The sequence below is a fragment of the Spodoptera frugiperda genome, chromosome 22 (assembly GCF_023101765.2).
Source record: "Spodoptera frugiperda isolate SF20-4 chromosome 22, AGI-APGP_CSIRO_Sfru_2.0, whole genome shotgun sequence".
NCBI classification, from domain to species: Eukaryota; Metazoa; Arthropoda; class Insecta; order Lepidoptera; family Noctuidae; genus Spodoptera; species Spodoptera frugiperda.
Genome location: NC_064233.1, coordinates 5,461,335 through 5,483,153, shown reverse-complemented (window position 1 = coordinate 5,483,153; position 21,819 = coordinate 5,461,335). Strand labels below are relative to the sequence as shown.

The window sequence follows — 21,819 nt, the reverse complement described above, 5'->3', positions numbered from 1 at the left end:
GTCTATTAAGAGACAACACTTTTCGCAGAAACGAATCAGTAGAATGAAATTGCTCTCTACAAAACGTGGACCCTAAAACTGTGATCTCTAATCCACCTGACAAGCGTGGAGATTGTGGCACACTCTCACGTGTAGAGCCTTTAGTCAAGAAATGTAATGTAGGTAATTACATAATGTGTATTATATCACTTTAACTATACATTATTGGCTTAAGCTGTAAAATTACCCATATTTTCTACTAATATATAACTAAATGAACTGCTACAAACTGTAGTGTAGTAGATGTAGAATTAGTATATCCCTTATTTTACAGATTACACCGTAATTATTTCACAATTATTACCATTCAAAAACTCAACATAATAATATTAACCTCAAAACTAAAAAGTATTTTTTATTTTGAAGGACTCAGATATTCAAATATCGATATCGACATAACACACATTAATTAGCCCATCACTATCCACCCAGATCAATAGCCGACGGTTACTAGGGCCGCAGACGTCGCTAAGCCCACCTCTACAGGGAAGCAGGGACCAGACGCACCTGATGGCATTACTTGCAAAATTTGAACCCCCTGTATACATATACAGGGTGTATCAAAAAGGGGGTATACATATCAAGTGCACGGTTTCTAGATAACATAACAAACGATACGGGAATGGTTTTTTAAACACATGTTTTCATGGAACGAAGTTATGAATTTTTCCAATACATAAAATTCCAGAAACCGAACATCAAAATTAGTATCAAAGTTAGTAGTAGATACAGGTCCTAGGCGATCAGATTTACAGAAGAAATGTTTCGCAATATTAGCGAATGACCCCTGTAGTGTTGTGATACGTTTGTATGGTTTAAAATCAAGAACCATGCGACACCAAGTATTTGGTACCAATTTGTTTTAAACGTATTTTAAGCTGAAACTTTGTGTAGAGATTCTATTCAACCTGTATTCTTTAGTGCTTCTTGATGTATATGTATGGTATTTTGTTACACGCTGTATATAGAGGGGGAGGGAAATAATGATTGTTAGCCATTTATTTATAAATGTAAAGTGAATGTTTGTGATGAGTGTTTGGGTGTGAAATTGAGGAGTGAGGGCGTTTGATTCTTTTCTGATTTAAATAGAAAGATGTTTGATTTTGAGAATGAAAAGTAAGTATATAGTTGTTTGAGTCCACTGTAACATAGACGGGGAAAAATTGCAGACACTTTGCTATCAGACTAATATTATAAATGTGAAAGTTAGGGACAACAAAGTTGTTTTCTGACTAGGATTTTCTCCTGTGTCGTGGGTACGTTTACAAACATAAAAGTTCACATGCACGTGATACCCAGACCCGAACAACAATTTGTGGTTCACACAAAGAGTCCGGGAATCGAACCCGCTACGCATTGCATGGCAGCCAGTTGTCCAGCCACCGCGACAACACTCAAATTGACATTGACTGAATTCTCATATTGACTCAGTTTGCCTATGTCAAGCAAGACTTTTGATCATGGCCGCGGAAACGCGCCACCTCCGGATGGGTCCCAAATAACGGCGGGAGGGGTTACCATCGGCGTCGAGACGACGATGAAGTACCTAGGACTCGTCCTCGACAGTCGATGGAACTTCGTGGAGCACTTCCGACGTTTGGCTCCTAAGTTGGAACGGACGGGGGCTGCGCTTAAGCGGCTCCTGCCCAACTTCGGAGGGCCAAATGCCTCCTGCCGGAGGTTGTACGCGGGGATCGTGCGGTCCATGGCCCTCTACGGCGCCCCTGTGTGGGCGCCGAACCTGATGCGGCGGCCAGCCCGGGCGCTGCTCACGTCCCAGAGGGTCATGGCCATTCGAGTGATCCGCGGATATCGCACGATCTCCGGAGAGGCGGCCAACCTCCTTGCCGGACTCCCGCCGTGGGATCTGGAGGCGAAGGTGCTCGCGCGCGTCTTTAGTTTGCGCGCCGACGCGCGTCGCCGGGGCGAAACTCCACTGCCGCGCCAGATTAATGCGTGGCGGGATGAGCTCCGGCGCGATCTCATGGCGGAATGGCAGCAGCGACTGTCGCAACCAAGGGCTGGGCTCGCTGTCATTGCAGCGATAAGTCCCCTCTTTGAGGAGTGGCTAGAGAGGCGCCACGGCGTCCTCACCTACCGCCTGACGCAGGTGCTTACCGGACATGGAAGCTTCGGTAGGTTCCTGTTTCTGATTGGGCGGGAGGAAACGCCCGGGTGTCATCACTGTGAGGACCGCCCGGAGGACACAGTAGAACATACGGTGGCGGTGTGCCCTGCGTGGGCTGAGCACCGCCAAGTCCTCAGGGATGTGGTCGGCGACGGCGACCTCTCGCGCCCGGCACTGGTTCAGGCCATGGTGCGGAGCGAGAGGGACTGGGATGCCGTCTCCTCCTTCTGCGAAGCAGTCATGCTAGCTAAGGAGGAGGCGGGGCGCGTGAGAGAACGAACCTCCTCACGCCCCAGCCGTCGCGAGAGACACTCCGGGCGTCGGGGATCGCGCGACGATCTCCGGCCACCGTAAGTGCGGGTCTGCGGACGGTGAGCAAGGGTAGCTCGCCGCCCGACCAGAACCAGACCCGTGCGTGCGGCGCGTCGCGTTCTGCGCGCGCCTCAAAGAGCCATCAGACCACCACAGATGGGGCCCAGTAGGGCTGATGCCTGATCCGGAGCTGCGGACTACCTAGCGGGTTTACCGGGGCTCCGGCTCGACGGGCAGGAGTAGGAACGGGGTGGTTTTTAGTCAGTAAGAGTCTGACACTCCCTCTCGCCTCGCCCAAGGCGGGAGAAGTCATTGGATGATTTTCCACCCTCAAAAAAAAAAAAAAAAAAGCAAGACTTTTGATGGTGATTGACAAAGTTTTAAAACCCAAATAATATCAAGAAAACACCACCCAAACCCGACGAAATCCAAAACCATCAATTCACAATTAAGTAAACAATACAAACAAATTATCATTTTAACCCCTCAAAAATAACGAACACACAGACAGAGAGACGAGCTTCAATAGAACGCATAGTTTAATAATTCACACAGATCACCGGGCCAGTCTAGACTGATTCTGCATTCAGGTATTGCAGTCTAGAAACTTGGATGTGGTATTTAGTGTTTCCTGTTGTTTCTCTATGTAAGAATGGGATTTGCCGTTTTCTTTGTTATTATTGCTGCTGCCTGATTGCCTCGTCGGCCGAGTGGTTACAAGTGCGACTGCCGGGCAAGGGGTCTCGGGTTTGATTCTCGGGTCGGGCGAAGTATTACTGGCCTGACTGGTAGCACGGAGTCTGGAAATGTGCCCGTGTGTATTACATGGGACTTACAACATAAATTGTGAAAAGTGGGTGTAAGTACATTGCACAGTAGCATTATGTGTCACAATGTGCACCTCTGCCTACCCCTTCGGGGATAAAAGGCGTGATGATATAAAAAAAAACTTAGTATCTGCTGTCGTTCCCTTTGTAAGATTGGGATTTGCCAATATCATTGTTATTATTTAAAGATGTAGTTATTAATTAAGTAACATGACCGTACAGCACACCAATTATGATTTATTTGTCGGAGATAGGAGATATCTCACTTTCGATATGTCGGTGAAAGGAGAATCTCACTACTCATGTCAGGAATACTTGTTGATAGTGGTAGTGGCGTAGCTAGCAAACAAACTCAGAGGTCTCAGTCACCTTCAAAGTGCAAATATCGTTAACAATGTACATCAAAGTTAATTCACTGTTACAATATCAAACTCAATATTTAATGAACAGGTTACGGATTTATTACAGGGTATACAGTTGAAACATGCGACGGTTCAATATTCGACCACACTGGTTGACTGCTGCACGAGATTTCATCAACACGCCGCTCAGCCGATGAATCCTTGACTCCATCGAGAAATTCCCCTTGATTCCGACATATTTATTACTAGCTACTTCCGCGCGGTTTCACCCGCTCTGCTTGGCTCTTATTGGTCATAGCGTGATGTTTATAGCCTTCCTCGATAAATGCACTATTCAACACAAAAATAATTATTTAAATTGGACCAGTAGTTCCGGAGATTAGCGCGTTCAAACAAACAAACTCTTCAGCTTTATAATATTATAGTACAGCTTTATAATATTAGTATAGATCTGCAAACAAAATACCACATCAATTTACCTTCAAACATCATCGTATATTTAATCAGTTTAATTTGAGTTTGAACCAGCGTTATTTTAGCTACACTTAGATCTCTAACTAATTGGGTTTCAACTGACCACAGCATTTATACACACCAGCACGTCAAACTATACCATATTGTGAATCTTCATCAACGGAAATACAACTTTATCTATACTTATAATAAATCTGTAGAGAGGTCAATTCTGTACATGAAATATATTTCCAAAATAACTATCAGCGGGTGATTAGTGATCGATACTGACGCCAAAAATGCAATCAGAAAAATTTTTGTCTGTCTGTCTGTCTGTCTGTCTGTCTGTCTGTCTGTCTGTCTGTCTGTATGTTCTTTATAGAAATAAAAACCATTCGACAGATTTCAATGAAACTTGGTACAAATGTTCTTCATACTCCTGGGCAGGTTATAGTATACTTTTTATCACGCTACAATCAATAGGAGCAGAGCAGTGAAGTGAAATGTTAGGAAAACAGGAGAACTTACTCCATTTTTTAAGCTTCCGTCACGTGTGCAGCCTTAATGGTTAAAGCTACACAGAAATAATGTATGACGAAAATGTTCTCCTTAAAATTGTTTAAAAAATATTCCACGACAGCAAATGTCTATCTCTTATGGTTAACTCACAATAACACGTATAACTCCCGATAGCTTAGCAGTTCGGAGCTTTCTGATTATATTTGTCTACTCTTACGTTTATAACACTCTCCTTCATTCATTCATTCATTCATCTATACTTATCTATATCTATATCTATATCTATACATATAATAAAATCGTAGAAAAGTGCTGTCTGTACATTGAAAATAAAAATAAAAAAAATAGCAGGGGTTATTGTTATGTCGATGTCGAACCCAAAAATGTAATTAACTTTTTTTTTGTCTGTTTGTCTGTTTGTCTGTTTGTCTGTTTGTCTGTTCGTCTGTGCGCGCTAATCTCAGAAACGGCTGATCCGAGTTGGATGCGGTTTTCACGAATATATTGTGGGATGCTTAAATTTACATTTAGTGTTTGTTTCATGTCAATCGGTTCATAAATAAAAAAGTTATGTCAAATTAAAGAATCACGTCGAACATTCTATGCTTATACCATTAATCTCCGCAACTATTTGACGGATTTGGTTGAAATTTGGTACAGATATAGTTTAGAACCTTAGAAAGGACATAGATATATTTTTATTTCAAAAATCAAAAAATAAAATAAAAATAAAAATAAAATAAAATAAAATAAAAATAAAAATAAAATAAAAATAAAAATAAAAATAAAATAAAAATAAAATAAAATAAAAATAAAATAAAAATAAAATAAAAATAAAATAAAAATAAAATAAAAATAAAATAAAAATAAAATAAAAATAAAATAAAAATAAAATAAAAATAAAATAAAAATAAAATAAAAATAAAATAAAAATAAAATAAAAATAAAATAAAAATAAAATAAAAATAAAATAAAAATAAAATAAAAATAAAATAAAAATAAAATAAAAATAAAATAAAAATAAAATAAAAATAAAATAAAAATAAAATAAAAATAAAATAAAAATAAAATAAAAATAAAATAAAAATAAAATAAAAATAAAATAAAAATAAAATAAAAATAAAAGAAAATAAAATAAAAAATAAATTTATTCCGGACATACAGCGCCATCTATTGTTCAATTTCGTACTTATAGTACGGAATTGAACAATGTCGGGCTGTTCCTATACTCCGTAGATAGATGGCGTTGATCGCGCAATGGTGTAATTACAATTGTTCAGTTCATGTTATTGTTTTAATTCATTGGAAATTTGTTTTTACAAAATAGTAAAAAGCAATGAAAAATATAACATAATACAACTTTTATACAAAGAAAACGCTCTAACGGAGTATAGATAATTCTATGTCGATCGTTACACGACTTCGGTTCATGTTATTGTTTTAATTCATCGAAAAAAGTTAACAAATAGTAAAAAGGTATGAAAAAAATTATATCAATATAATTAAACTTTTAGTACAAAGAAAATGCCCGAACGGAGTATAAATAAATAATCCAAGTTGTCTTTATCCTCGATAGATGGCGTTGGGATCGAAATAGATTGCGCTATGGTTTTGTTACAATTATTTGGTTGGGTATCGGCCGAGCGATTCGGTACTATTGTAGAAAATGTGTATTATCAGTCGTATGATTATTTGTCTGTAGTGGTCCTGCTGTTTCGTATATTCTAAATTGATTTCGTTGTATTTGTCAATTAATAAGTTTATTTGATGGGTTTTCCTGGTTTTCTGGTTAAACTTTTTAACGTAGGTTTAGTTTGATATCGATTATTAGTAGTTACTGTAGTTAGTTTTTTTTAATAAAATTGTAAGTCTAATTTATAAATTAATTAGATTAGATTTAAGTCGTTTCTTTTAAATTATTTAGTTTAAGCTTGGTTATTATAGCATAAAGGAAAGGTTCTAATATAATTTCTTTTTTAATTGTTATAAATTCGTAATTCGTAGCTTTCTTTAGTTTTAAGTTAGTTTTCATCTTAAGTTCGGAAAGATTATAATATTTCTTTAATTAAAGTCCGTTTTTAAACTATTTTTTCAATGCCCTAAGTGAGTATACATCTATTAAAATCAAACGCAGAGCTCATTATGTTGATTTTTGAAGAGTTCCCTGGAATATCTTCCACATCTCATTTTTGAAAAGATCCCGCGAGATCGGGAACTCATCATCATCATCATCATCATCAGCCTATAGCTATGGGAACTATGTGGTTAAAACCAAAAATTTGCCGGAAGTCACTATTCCACGCGAACGAAGTCGCGGGCAAAAGCTAGTCACTATTAAAATAGAGTTGAAAATACAATAAAAATATTGACTGAATAGTATAAGATAGTCTGCTGTGTAACTTGAATGGAACATCTTGTTGACTGGATAATCTCTACACTATATTTTAAAGTGGTGTTTACATGCGAATCTCTACAGTATACGAATCTCCACGATGATACCTACAGGGTGTCCCTGAAGTCGACGTCCAACAGGCACCAAATGATCGGCAAGGTTCCAAATGTTATCAGAAAAATATAAAAAAAATTCTAAGTCCTACAGTTTTTAAATTACAGTGAGTTATGTGTTATCCACGAAAAAGTACACCCTGTGCCAGTCTTTTAACTCTTGTTGCTACAAATCTTTATTTTTTCGTCTGCAGTCTTCCTTACATTATCCTGAATAGTGCTCCAGTAATATGGAATCATAAATTCTTAGCCAACAGCTTTAGATTGGAAAACATTATTAGTTTTAGAGGAACCAAGTACTCTGAATAAAATTTTCACCTTACTTTAAGTGACTGTACTGAATAAATTATGTATTGCGCTAGTAGTGGCAAATTTCACCAAAGTTGGCGCATTTAATAAGGATTCTAAAATGGTATAGCACTTTGCACATTATATCTTAAATTCGACACAAAAAAAGATTTTTCAACGAAACTCGGTTTCGATTAATTTATTTGAACTTACTAATATTTCTTCTAGTGTACTCAAATCATACGTTATAACCTCGTATGCACTAGACAACACTTTACATGCGATTTGTTATCATCATGTGCAATCAGCGAGGATCTCTTGTCAAACAACATTGTCTGTCTACTCATGATTTCGCTTGCAGCATTCGTCGGCAATATTATCGCTAGACGAACTGGTGTTGTGCATCTCGAGCCATCGTACCCGGGCTTCGGCATTTTAGCTGAGCACTGGCTTTTTGGCGCCGTGTAGATTATTTCTTTTTAAAATTATTTTTTGCTTTACCTGCAATTCCTTGCAACAGTGCAAATAACTCTTTCTCGACAAACTAAAGAATATTTGATGCTTCATCCCGCATTTGATCACAAGGCATGAACACGTAACTTAATCGAAGGATTCACCCATTTCCTTTTTTTTTTGATGGGGATATGTCGAGTAATTGTGCGTAAGGCCTCATGTACACCATACCACTACCGCGTCGATATGCTGTGTACATGAATCTGCCGCGTCCGTTCCTTTTGATTTTACTACACATTTGATAATGTGTTTGATGCACTATGAACATCATATTGCAATCATTCAATATTATTTAGTGAAACATGATACACAACATCAGTTCTTCTAGTAAGTCTATTAATATTGCCAACGAAAGCTGCAAGCGAAATCATGAGTAGACAGACAATGTTGTTTGACAAGAGATCCTCGCTGATTGCACATGATGATAACAAATCGCATGCAAAGTGTTGTCTAGTGCATACGAGGTTATAACGTATGATTTGAGTACACTAGAAGAAATATTAGTAAGTTCAAATAAATTAATCGAAACCGAGTTTCGTTGAAAAATCTTTTTTTGTGTCGAATTTAAGATATAATGTGCAAAGTGCTATACCATTTTAGAATCCTTATTAAATGCGCCAACTTTGGTGAAATTTGCCACTACTAGCGCAATACATAATTTATTCAGTACAGTCACTTAAAGTAAGGTGAAAAATTTATTCAGAGTATTTGGTTCCTCTAAAACTAACAATGTTTTTCAATCTAAAGCAGTTGGCTAAGAATTTATGATTCCATATTACTGGAGCACTATTCAGGATAATGTAAGGTAGACTGCAGACGAAAAAATAAAGATTTGTAGCAACAAGAGTCAAAAGACTGGCACAGGGTGTACTTTTTCGTGGATAACACATAAGTCACTGTAATTTAAAAACTGTAGGTCTTAGAATTTTTTTTATATTTTTCTGATAACAGTTGGAACCTTGCTGATCATCTAGTGCCCGTTGGACGTCGATTTCAGGGACACCCTGTATAGTCTACAAGGTGCAAACGGAACGCTCCCGAAAGACGATACATTTCTTTTGTTTTAATATAATTTTAATCGTTTTTGTTTTCGTGTTATTCTTGCTACATCAGCCTTAAGCAGTTGATTACTACTATTATTACATAAAAATTAAATAAACATTGAATTCCTTATCCTTTTTAAATAAAAATATGTTTTACTATCACCTGTTTGGAGCGTTTGGGAGCATTTTGTTGACACCCTTTATAAGTACGTGTGTACGACATAAAATATAACTGAAAATAAATAAATATATCTTCATCTTAGTTGAGAGGACATAAAATAAATTTCGCTATAAATTAAGTCTAACTTATTTCAAGCCCATTAACCTATGTATGTGTAACTAAATAAGGCAATGTCATAATAAATATGAAGAACAACGCTGATACTCATTAAATCAATTAAAACATATATTTTACTTTTTAAAGTAAATGAGTGTATCATAGTTTTTTTTTAATCAAATCAGTTATTACTATTAAACCGCAAATAGGTACTTTTGAAACGTGAACAGGCAAAGAAATAATAGTATGTCTCAAATTGTAGTTTCGAATGGAGAAGAACGAGAAAGTGAGTAATCATTTTAATATAATTATTGTTTACAATTTCTCTGATACATTTTTCGAATCAATAATTGTACATAATACATAATTATTATGTGAGAATTTTCAGAAAATTTCATTTCCTGGTTTTAACCCGAATAAATCGAATTGACATCATTAGTACCCACCATATTTTCATAAACCAATGTCCAGATCATCCCGGTCAGAGACCAGATAATGAATCGATTCTCCAGCTGTCTGTCAACATGTATAGCACCGATTGTAACAGCGCGGCCATTACTTTTTAATTCTCTGTTAGTCGATGTCAGCCGTGGCGATTCACATCGTGGATCCGATAACACTGGATGTGCCTTGCGTCTTTGACTGCTAATAGAAAACTGTTGAAGGCAAATCCTTGTCTGGGAGAGCCATGATTCGGTACGAATGGGCCGGCTCGACCGGAGTGATACCACGGCCTCATAGACAACCGACGTGAAACAACGCTTGCGTTGTGTGAGTGAGGTTACCGGAGATCCAATTTCCCCCTTCCCAATCTTCCCAATCCCCGATTCCCGAACAACAACCCTTAAATTCCTAACCCCTAAAAAGCCGGCAACGCACTTGTAACGCCTCTGGTGTTTCTAGTGTCCATGGGCGGCAGCGATTACTTACCATCAGGTGATACAATATATATGCTCGTATCATAAAAAAAAATCCTCCGCAAACGTCGGTCACCGGTGACCACCACGGCGTTCAATGTGTTAAAGTGATGTTGCTAGTTTTTTGTTGTTGAGTTTAAGGTTTATAAGTGATGTCATTTTAGCATGATATGTAAAAAATTCGAATATATTTTATTATTAAAGTAATTTTATTGATATTAGTTAGAAAATATCTTGTTAGTATTATAAGACTCCTCTCACCTCATCCAAGGCGAGAGAAGTCATTGGATGATATAAATGAAATCTTGAATACAACAATAATATCAAACCACCATAAAATCAAAAAAATAAATAAAACATTTTACATAAAACTTCTTAATACATGTTAGAAACCGCATTATAAAGTTCTTAACCGCACAATAATTAATATCCGACTTATAATAACTCATCTGTTCACAGAAAACATTTATTATTTGTTTGTTTGTTCGCATTGAGTATGTATGTATGCAATGCTAAGAAAGTCATTTGTAGATGACAAATTTTTATTTTAATGTCCTTGTAGATTATTTTTTCATTACCAATTGACCGACTAAATAGATTTTTAATTTTCATACCCCGTCATTATTCCTATTGGCTTCGAAACTATTATTTCATATTAATTATTTCACCATTGGAAAATATATTTTTATCCCAATTTAGACTAAGCTCTAATCTAGAGAATTTTGAACTATCAGCAAGTGAAGTCACGGGTGCAAAGCTAGTTCAAATTAGTCCTTTTCCATCAATAGTCGGAACCACAAAACCGCAAAATACAATTTAAACAATGACAAACAAAATATATCTAAGCTTTTTACCTTTGACGTTGTCCGAAAGATTCTTTAATTAGATTATAATAAAATATTAAGACGATTTTATTGCGGAATAAAATCGTCTTAATATTTTATTATAATCGGAAAAATTAAAGTTGCTTTTCTGCCAGAGATGTGCTATGTAGCTATGCTACGAAGATGTAATAGCAAGACAGTTTTTTTATGGAATAAGTCGGTAAACGAGCAGACGTATTAGCTGAGGGTAAGAAAACACCAGAGGCGTTACAAGTGCGTTGCCGACCTTTTGGGGGTTAGGAATTTAAGGGTTGTTGGAGAATCGGGGATTGGAAAGGAGAGTATTTGGGCGTCCGGTAACCTCATTCACACAACGCAAGCGTTGTTTCACGTCGGTTTTCTGTGAGGCCGTCGTACGACTCCAGTCGAGCCGACCCATTCGTGCCGAAGCATGTCTCTCCCACACTAGCTTAACAATAATATCGCATTTTTACATTGTCATTTTCTAAAAACTAATTTAATACCTATACACACTCGATTTCACGGTTTTTACCTCTTGTACACTAACTATTATAGTTATTTAGTAGATTCTTATCCAGTGTTCACAAATCTGTGTTGGATAGATCGCGAACACGTTTATCATCAATGCTGAGTCATTTTACTTCGGTATGCTATGTGCTATGAATGTTATAGAGATGGCCTTTTTATTTTTGAGGGTGTATGGGAGTTAAGTTTTGTTATTGAGTTGGTGAGTTGGGTAAGGTGCTATTGTGTGTTTTGCTGTCTTAATTCATGGCGAGCAGCGAGTAACGAATTGCAAGGGGCTCCTAAAAAACAATTGACTACACGGTTGGTGCGGTGGCTGAGCCCCCGGCTGCCGTGCAACGTGTAGCCGGTTCGATTCCAACAGGAGCAATTCTTTGTGTGATTCATAATTTGTTATTGTGTGGGTGTCATGTGTATGTGAAGTTGTATGTTTGTCAAGGCACCCATGACACAGGAGAAAATCCGAATGTGGGGCAACGTTTTTTTCTTTAAGAAAAAAAGAAACACGTAGACGAGCCTATTGCTATGATCTGGACCAAATTTCTTTCTTCACGCAACTACTGATAACTCTCTAACTTACTCAGACTCAATAATATTTGTTGTTCTCGGCAATCTAACCAGAGACATCTTGCCCCGACAGTCGCAACAAAACAAAACAGACAAAATGGAAAAACATAAATATTTAATTTTGACTACTGACTTCTCTACCCATTCCTAGCACTACATTCTAAAAACCTCGGGTCAGTTGACCTAACAATAGCAATTATTATACCCGATTCGACTCTCCGATAGTATCGATATTATATCGAGAAGTATCGAGTATCGATTAGAGAATCGATGACAGGAATCTCGCTTTTGTTCCGTTGCAAGTATTAACTATTAGTTAATCTTTTATTTCTAAGTACTATTATTAGTTGGGAGTTTCTTTAAATTGTGTTATTGTCTTGAGTCGACCAATGAGACATGCTGTTTGGTCTGGCAGTTGAAAACGCGACTATCGGCTTTTAAAATGAGTTAGACAAGGTGTTATAATATGTTATTTTTTATGGTATAATCAGGTAAACTAGCAGACGGATCACCTGATGGTAAGCAATCTCTTCATGCATGCTCTTGAGAGTGCTTCTACAATTAATAATAATTTAACTAATAACCGGTTAACTATTCCATAGCACCCACACCCATAACCATTATATCATTTCTTTTTACCATAATATTATCTCACAATAGTCCTGCAACAACCGGGGTTTGTCCATGGGTGCACTTCCATAATGCATACAGGGATAATCGCCGGCTGATATCCCATTTCACATAGACTAAAATTGTTCAACGGGCCTCTGCGAATTGGCTTCGGCTCCTCGTACGCCCTCCAAAGGTCCGGGACTCTGTGGTCCCGTGCAAGGAAAGGATAAAACTAATAGTTTGTCATTGGATTCAGCAATAGTCGTAGCTACCAATGGTCTCATAACCAAAAGCCTCGACCAACACTTGAGTAAGCTTAGAGCCTGCTGCAGAAAGCGATACTTCTGGCCACGGCGCATATTGCCCGAAAATTCCTCTCTCTTTCTTTAGTTTTTATATTTTTAAATGTTTTTTTTTTTCTAATGAAATATTTAAAAATGTACAAACAAGTAACATAAATAAATAAATGAAAACGAATAATTTGGCATTGCTACAAAAATGCGGTCACAATTCCGACAAGAGATTTCTCAGAACTATACATATTATATACTCTTAAAAATCGATGATTTTTTGTTTCAATCAAACAGTGATTATAGTAAATAATAGTTTTTTGATGATTATAATGAATGTGGCTAGCAGTCCTGCTGTGCAAATACTTGTGGGCGTCGTAAGGTAAACGCTACTGTTGGCGGCCATCAAAAAATATTGATGGATTATTTTCATCGGTTTAAAACTATTAATAATTTAAGGGAATAGTCAGTGTGATTTTTTTTTAAACGTTGCCCCACAATATTATTTTTCGCCTGTATTGTAGGTGCGTTAACAAACATACAGTTTCACATGCACATGACCCGAAACAACGATTTGTGGATCACACAAAGAGTTGCTCCGTACGGGAATAGAACCCGCTACACATTGCACGGCAGCCATTTGCCAAGCCACCGCGCCAACCGTGCAGGCAAATGCAGTCAAAAAAATTATGTTTAAAAAACTTATTTATTATTACTGTCACTAACTGCCGCACTCAAAGACATTTAATGCTAACTTAAACTATTCCTTAGCAACGATTTTGTATTGAAAACAATTGCTAATGACTGGATGAAGTAACCATTAAATGACTCTGACTACGGCGGTAAGAGTTTTCGAAAATTGATATCCTCAATTTACTTTCTGTCATATCTTACTTAACATTTAACATAATGTGCCAAAGTTGTCTTCCGACACAGGAATTGAACCCAAAACCTCATAATCCGCTATGCAACAACTAAACCAAGACAGAAAACCTCCAAAATCCAAACTAATTCGGATTAAAAGCGAAACATCGGACAAACTGTTTAATATACAAAATAAACTAGTGTCTGTTAGCTTAGGCAGTGAATTAACATGGCACGCGTTTGATTCCCGACCGCGGCTTACCAAACATAGGCCTAAATCAATGTCGACAACCGCTAATTAACGTATACAAAACTAAACACAACGATTAAACGATTTTCAATCTTATTTCATGTAGATTTAAAGTTCAATTTCGATTGAATGGTGTAGGTTAGCTTGATATGCTGTCTCTTTTATTAAACTCTAGATTTAACTATGAAATGTTTAATTTTAACTTGTATTGGGTTCAGTTCCGAGTAGGACTTAGGTTCCGGTTTGTATGATGTTATTGTAAATAATATGTCAAATCAGTCGGAGGTTCAGTGATTGTAAGTGTGACCGCTGTACGTGAATTATTGGGTTGAAATTAATCAGAAAGTCCAAATTTGATAGTTGTTCTGTGTAAAAAGGCACCAATTAATTACCACCCTTCCCAATCTTTCTAATCTCCGATTCCCTTACATCCCTTTCATTATTAACTCCCAAAAGGCCGGCAACGCACTTGTAACGCCTCTGGTGTGTCGGGTGTCCATGAGCGGCGGCGATTGCTTACCATCAGGTGATCCGTTTGCTCGTTTACCGGCTTATACTATAAAAAAACTGTCTTGTTTGCATTAGTTACAAACCTTACAATACACTGGGGTTTTTTTCCATGGAGCGCGAGCGTTTAAAACCTTGACGTTTAAAGATTTCAAATACACATCACACTCAAACCTACAACAAAAATTAGGTATCGCTAAAAAACAAAAAACTTACTAAATTAAAGGATTTATTACAACATTAAATTAAATAAAAAAAAAACCAAAACTAATAACAAAAAATATAGATGGCCAACTACAGCAGCTCATACCCTATATCCGTGTTTTTGCGCACTGATCTAATGATTCATTTGAGTCATACTTCTCGGATACATTGCTATTGATCTATATTACATTAGAGTATTAATCAGACGATGTACAATTGTGGCTTAGAGAAGGCGGCCAATGACTTCTCATTCCGTAGGCGAGACGAGAGGGAGTGTCAGATTCTTACTGACTAAAAATCATCCCGTTCCTACTCCTGCTTTTCAAGTCGGAGCCCCGGTAAATCCGATAGGTAGTCCGCAGCTCTGGATCAGGTATCAGCTCTACTGAACCCCAGCTGTGGTGGTCTAATAGGTCTTTGAAGGGTAGCTCATAGCGTTCTGCATGTGCCTTAAAGAGCCCTCGGACCAACCCTCCGGCTCGATGAGCAGGAGTACAAACGGTATATTTTTTTAGTCAGTAAGAGTCTGTCACTTCCTCTTGCCTCGACAGGTGAAGTAATTGGATGACATAAGTACACGCCTCAAAAAAACCGTACTATAAACACTATATTATTATTCGAATTTAACACCAAAACTAAAACCATTGGCACATTAATACCCCAACGTAATCAATGAGTAAGTATTTTGAACGCTACATTAGGTATTGTAAAGCAACAATCGGTTATGCTAATGTTTTGTACATTGGCATTTCCTAGTATCTAGGTATATTCTTGATACCTAGTCCGACATTGCCTTAGGAATGTCACGTATATTAGGTACACAGTTGATCGATTACAATATATTTATTTTAAGAGTGAGCTACATTATGAAAGAAGGCAATAGTAACAGACGGATCATCTGATGGTAAGCTATTAGCGACCCGGAGCTGCGGACTACCTAGCGGGTTTACCGGGGCTCCGGTTCGAAAAGCAAGGAGTAGGAACGGGGTGGTTTTTAGTCAGTAAGAGTCTGACACTCTCTCACCTCGATTGGATGATTTTACCCCCTCAAAAAAAAAGCTGTTACCAATGTCAATTCCCTTCAGTAGATTTGGAATCTGTTCTGAAATGGCAAAGTAGCCATGTGTACTTTCTAAAATCATTTAGACACCACTGAATAACGGTGAAGGAAAACATCGTGATCCCATGATCATACTTATAACCAGAGAAGTTACCAGTACGCTGCCGGCATTTGGAGATCGAGGATTTGGGATTAGTGGTGGGGAGAAGATTATACCTCCAGTAACGTGACGTTTCCGAAGCTACGGACTACCTAGCGGGTTTACCGGGGCTCCAGCTAGAAACGCAGGAGTAGGAACGGGGTGGTTTTTAGTCAATAAGAGTCACTCCCTCTCACCTCGCCCAAGGCGGGAGAAATCACTGGATGATTTTCCCCCTCAAAAAAGAGTAATGTGCCGTTTAAGTATTCAACGTAAATACAAGCCTATTTACTTATGCATATCTCTTGTCGCTTATTTCAAACACATTGTATATTGATAGCGATATTATACGAAGCTCACATTTCTATCGAATTATCTTTCTAAATAACTCAAATATATGTATTTACAATAAATTTGTCACTTTAGAGATAATTTGTTAAGCATTACCTATGTTTTGGTGTACAAAAATTGTTGAAAGCGAGCTTGAATTGTGTTAGTGGTTCCGTACAACATTTTCTCTTAAAAATAGGACCTATTAAAAAGATTTTAAAATGGTTGATAATGCGTGTGTGATCTTATGGGATAAGTGTGAGAGAGCCATGCTTCGGCACGAATGGGCCGGCTCGACCGGAGTGATACCACGGCCTCACCGAAAACCGACGTGAAACAACGCTTGCGTTGTGTTTCGTTGTGTGAGTGATGTTACCGGAGGCCCAATTCTTCCCTTCCCAATCTTCCCAATCCCCGATTCCCCAACAGCCCTTAAATTCCTAACCCCCAAAAGGCCGGCAACGCACTTGTAACGCCTTTGGTGTGTCAAGTGTCCACGGGCAGCGGCGATTGCTTACCATCAGGTGATACGTCTGCTCGTTTGCCGGCGTGTTCCATAAAAAAGATCTCTGTAATATTAAATGATAAATGATATTTATTTTGCAAATAGGTTATAAAGTAACACTTTTACACGTCAATCTCTTAAATAACTAGATGATGTCTATTGTCATCATCATCATCCTGATCAGTATTATCAGACATAAGACGTCACTCAATGACTTTCAAAATGGCTACTTGAAAGCTATCCACATCCAGTCGTATAAATAAATTAATCTTAGACAGTTTTGGGTTTTCTCTTTTCCTGGAAAACCTAGGTAGAATAGAGGTACACATTGATTCTCAGAAAAGAATTAAACTAATGTAAGACCCACGTTACTCCGGTTAAGGTATAAATTCGAAGCGAGCGACATGACGCAGAAGCGGACGACGTGTTGTGTTGTCGCTTCTTGTCGCAACGACACATCCTTACGACCTGTCATTGCAGTCGTGATTTTTTAAACGAGCAGACGTATCACCTGATGGTAAGCAATCGCCACCGCCCATGGGCACTTGTAACACCAAAATCGTTACAAGTGCGTTGTCGGATTTTTGGGGGTAAGGAATTTAAGGGTTGTTCGGGAATCGGGGATTGGGAAGGGGGGAATTGGGCCTCCGGTAACCTCACTTACACAACGAAACACAACGCAAGTGTTGTATCACGTCGGTTTTCTGTGAGGCCGTGGTATCACTCCGGTCGAGCCAGCCCATCCGTGCTGTTTGATAAAAAAAAAAATTTTTTGGAATACAAAATCAATGAAAGTTTTTAATAAAAAAATCTAAATAACTGTTTTAAGATCTTGTCCAATGATAACTCTTGCTTACGGAACCCTAACTCCTATTAAAGGTATGTTGACATTTTCATTAATAGTGTCACATTCTATCCAAAAGATTAATTCCTCTAATAAATTAAATGTCATTAATAAATGTTATTATGACAGCTGGTGACTTTATTTAATGTTATATACTTAGTAACGTGTTATGTTATGTTATTTTATGTAAAACTTTATAGTGGGTATTGATTAACGTCATTTTTGTAATATTTTGATTGTTATGCAATGAACGAATGTGTGGAGATTATAATGTAAACATTTTTTAAGTGATCAGCGTCGGCCGTAGATATACCCGCAACACTAAAGGAGTTACAAGTTCATTGTCTTCGTTAGTTCTGCTATGACCACAATGAGTGCATGAGGCACTTTTTTATGGTATAAGCCGGTAAAGCAATTGACTGAAACACGAAACACTAGAGGCGTTACAAGTGCGTCGCCTTTTGGGGGTTAGGAATTTAAGGGTTATCGGGGGTTGGGAAGATTGGGGAAGGGGTATAATTGGGCCTCCTGTAACCTCACTTACACAACGAAACACAACGCAAGCGTTGTTTCACGTCGGTTTTCTGTGAGGCCGTGGTATCACTGCGGTCGAGCTGACCCATTCGTACTGAAGCATGGCTCTCCTACACTTAAAATTAACATCGTCGTCTTCAATGGCCCGTTACAAACAGTTTACTGAACTTTAAACTAGGGCCTCACTCTATGCGTATAAGAGGTTTTGCCACAATCTCTACGCTTAGCAGACAGATTTGAGATCACAGTTTAAATGATTCAGGTTATCAAAGAAACCGTATCATTTAAACTCAATGCCCGATGTCAATTATATTTTGGAACGAGCACCTAGCTCCACTGACAAACAGACTGATAGACTATTATTTATTTCTTTAGTTACTGACGTTTCAAAAGTACCTACCATTTATGGTTTAATTGAAATAAATGCTATTGATTTTGATGTATAAGTTTAATCGGCTCGTACAATACCCATAAGAAAAGCACGGTTGATAACAATACATGTATCTACTCTATAGTGACACACAATTTGAAATGCTACTTACAAACAAATAAAAAAAATACAACTTAACCGACAATAATCTACAAATACCGTTTTCTAAAACCAGAATGTACTAAGTTTAAGATAATTATCGATCTCCTATACAGACAGACAGACAGACAGACAGACAAAGCGACGCGGTGTGTGTAAGGTATGTGCTTGAATATACAAGTGAGTGGTGACATATAGACATATTAGCCGGGCCGGTGATACGGGAGGGTGTGGTTACATTGTGTCACGACATTTTGACGGAAAAAACTCTTAACATAAAATCGTTAGTACTTGAATAAACATAATATTATCTCACGCCAGAAATTTACATTAATATATAATAACAAATTAATTACAGAACGCCAATTGCTATGAATCTAACATACTTCTTCGCTTCATCAACAGTCATCAGTCTTTTCATGCTTGCTCGACTGTTATTGATACTTTTAATTTGGCCCTTGTTTAATATATCGCCAATCTGGGCCATATTTGTCCGTCTAAACATATGTCCGTGTCTAATATTGACTGCAAGTTCATTATTATGTTTTTCGGCTTACTTGTATAATTATTTGATGAGAAACTCAACTTGCAAGGTTGGCACGTCAGCTGGGCAACCGAGACCAACTGGAGAAACTATTATATATATCTAATATTTTATGTAAACCAGGAATTAAATTGACTTTCATGTCGAATATCTTGAATTAAAGACCAAAAGTATTTTATAATGGAAAATGACGTACCGTCACGTCTGTCAATGGACACACGCACCAACCAGTCGTCCCAACGTTAATCGTATAACGAACTATTAGCTTGAAATATACACAACATTAGCATAAGTTATACACCTCTGCCTATCCACTTGACGACTTTATCCACTTACCTTTTTAAAAAAAATATACATGTCATCTGTAACTTTGTCTCTGGTCACAAAAAATCTCTTTTAGATGGTATGCGCGAAAAAGTTTTTATTTGATGTCTACTTAATCTATGGAATATATTACTTTTTTTAGAGTTTGTTTGTTTGATCGCGGTAATGTCCGGAACTACTGGTCCGATTTGAGTAATTGTATTTGTTTTGGATAGTGCATTTATCGAGGAAGGCTGTAGGTAAAACAACGCTATGGCCAGTAAATAAAAGCTGAACAGCGGGTGAAACCGCACGGGAGTAGCTAGTGTTATTATATTTTTTTCCATACATACACACATAACCTCACGCCTGTCTCCCATGGAGGTAGGCAGAAACTATGAAACGCCAATTGCTACGAATCTTACACACCTCTTTCGCTTCATCAACAGTCATCAGTCTTTTCATGCATGCTCGTCGGTTAAGGGTACTTTTCATTTGGCCTTTCTTTATTATATCGCCAATCTTTTTTTATGGAACACGATGGTAAACGAGCTGACATATCACCTGATGGTAAGCAATATATACCGCCACCGATGGACACTTAAAACACCAGAGGCGTTACAAGTGCGTTGCCAGCTTTTTCGGAGTTAGGAATTTAAGGGTTGTTGGGGATTCGGGGATTAGGAAGATTGGGAACGGGGGAATTTGGCATCCGGTAACCTCACTCACACAACGCTATCTGGTATATTATGTTCTATCATATTTTTTGTGACAAGTAATGTAAGATACTGATTTAAATAATTATCTTGTCTCGTGGACTATGTGTGTGTGTGTGTGTGTGTCGTTTGACACATTTTTTATTAGTCATTATTGATTGTCGTATGTTTATGATTTATGACTGTTCAGCTTGATAGTGTTACGTAACATCTATACATATAATAAAATCGTAGAAAAGTGCTGTCTGTACATTGAAAATAAAAATAAAAAAAATAGCAGGGGTTATTGTTATGTCGATGTCGAACCCAAAAAAATAATTAACTTTTTTTTTGTCTGTTTGTCTGTTTGTCTATTTGTCTGTTTGTCTGTGCGTCTATGCGCGCTAATCTCAGAAACGGCTGATCCGAGTTGGATGCGGTTTTCACGAATATATTGTGGTATGCTTCAATTAACATTTAGTGTTTGTTTCATGTCAATCGGTTCATAAATAAAAAAGTTATGTCAAATTAAAGAATCGTCGAACACTATTCTATGCTTATACCATTAATCTCCGCAACTATTTGACGGATTTGGTTGAAATTTGGTACAGAATAGTTTAGAACCTTAGAAAGGACATAGGATAGTTTTTATTTCAAAAATCAAAAAATAAAATCTATATCTATACATATAATAAAATCGTAGAAAAGTGCTGTCTGTACATTGAAAATAAAAATAAAAAAAATAGCAGGGGTTATTGTTATGTCGATGTCGAACCCAAAAATGTAATTAACTTTTTTTTGTCTGTTTGTCTGTTCGTAATTCGTAGCTTTCTTTAGTTTTAAGTTAGTTTTCATCTTAAGTTCGGAAAGATTATAATATTTCTTTAGTTTAAGTCCGTTTTTAAACTATTTTTTCAATGCCCTAAGTGAGTATACATCTATTAAATTCAAACGCAGAGCTCATTATGTTGATTTTTGAAGAGTTCCCTGGAATATCTTCTACATCTCATTTTTGAAGAGATTCCGCGAGATCGGGAACTATGTGGTTAAAACCAAAAATTTGCCGGAAGTCACTATTCCACGCGAACGAAGTCGCGGGCAAAAGCTAGTAATACATATATCTAAAATGTTATCAAGTGGCTCGTTGGTCAAGTCCAGTTGGTCAGTCCCGGGTTCAATCGTGTTTTGTAGGTACAATTGCATATTATAATAGGCATGCGTAATAATGAGAAGAAAAAAATATGTTTCAACAATTATTTTATTCAACAATAGACATGTACACAGATACAAGGATAAAAAAAGAAAAACGCACACACAAATACTTATATAATTATGTATACAAAATAATAAAATAAAGAAAGAAAGAAAAAGTGAAATAAAACAAAACAGGGAAAATATAAAAATAAACACGTTAATTAAGTAACAAAAACAAGATCTCGGAACATTGAATTGTCCACGTCAAAAGCACGGGTTTTAACTCAGAAATATT

General features: G+C 37.2%; 1 long non-coding RNA gene across 1 annotated transcript; it reads right to left on the bottom strand.

Moving 5' to 3' along the window:
* Positions 1–5,056: 5,056 nt before the first annotated feature.
* Positions 5,057–21,142, bottom strand: LOC126912084 (uncharacterized). The gene is made up of 2 exons (XR_007706723.1): positions 20,955–21,142; positions 5,057–5,314 (listed from the first exon to the last, which is right to left on the bottom strand). It is a non-coding gene; the product is annotated as an uncharacterized LOC126912084 (long non-coding RNA).
* Between the last annotated feature and the right edge of the window lie 677 nt (positions 21,143–21,819).